Raw genomic sequence first — 1389 nt, forward strand, 5'->3', positions numbered from 1 at the left:
TCCCTAAGCCTAAATAAACTTCCACTTCACAGTTGTATTTAGTCTCAAAGTCAAAAGTGCAGAATTATTATCGTTATACTGAAAGAAAACAAATATCTTTACAGTAATGACTGCTCTGCAGTAATTCGAATCTCAGCGAATTCATACTGTCACTTTCAATACTTTATAATATATGTCGCACCTCAAGCGATGGTGCGTTAATCTATCACAAATAACTGATTTTGAGGAGACGGCTGAATGCTACAATGATATCCCTAAGCATTGTTTCCAAACATTTTGACACTTTAGAAAGTATTTATATACTTAGTTGATATACGAGGGTTGGAATGTAAATAGTGACAACTATTTATTCACAACCAATACAAAAGAGTTACATGTTTACACCTGTTACTGTCCTCCGAAGTAGTCACCAGCGTTGTGTAGAACCCATTGCCAGGGATGTTGAAGGCGCTGTATACCGTTAGCAGAGCCTGTTCTGTTGATGGTGCAAATGGAACGGTATGCTGCTTGTCGAATTTCTGGAACAGTTCTGAAGCGAATGCCATGAAGTGGTTCCTTCATCTTCGGAATCAAATCAAAGTCACAAGGACTTAAGTCCGGGGATTATGGTGGATGGTACAGTACTTCCCAGTCCCATCGACCGAACAGAGCAGCCACAGCTTGCAGTGTATCTGCCCGCGCATTGTCGAACAAAATGATGGGTTGGTTGCGCAGAAAGTGCTTTCTTACACTGTATCGTAGCACTGGAAGAGATATGGACCACATCGTAGGAGCCAAAGGTGAAACGCCAATCCAACGAATGATGTCATTGTGGGTCGCCGCGAAATTTGAAAGTGCGTCAGAACCCCAGTATGCTGAAAGTTATGGTGATTCTCGTGTACGATTGGGAAGGTGTTATCCTAACGATAAATTACGTTCCTCCACAGCAGTCCGTCTGTACACAGTATTCCTGTTCGTTTTTGGAGCATCTTCTTAGCAAGCCACCCATCATTTTGCACGACAATGTGCAGGCGCATACTGTGCAATGTGTGGCTGCTCTGTTCAGTCGATGGGACTGGGAAGTACTGTACCGTCCACCATACTCCCCGGACTTAAGTCCTTGTGACTTTGATTAGATTGTGAAGATGAAGGAACAACTTCGTGGCACAAGCTTCAGAACTGTTCCAGAGACTCGACAGGCGGTAGACCTCTCCATTCGCACTATCAGCAGAACAGTCTCTGCTAACCATATACTACGCTTTCCACATTGCTGGCAACGGGTTCTACACAATGCTGGTGACTACTTTGAAGGACAGTAACTCATTTGTATCGGTTGTGAATAAATAGTTGCCACTTTTTTAGTTCCAACACTCGTATAAACCCATTATTTTGTCATAACACTGATTTTTC

The sequence above is a fragment of the Schistocerca gregaria genome, chromosome 8 (assembly GCF_023897955.1).
Source record: "Schistocerca gregaria isolate iqSchGreg1 chromosome 8, iqSchGreg1.2, whole genome shotgun sequence".
Taxonomy (NCBI): Eukaryota; Metazoa; Arthropoda; class Insecta; order Orthoptera; family Acrididae; genus Schistocerca; species Schistocerca gregaria.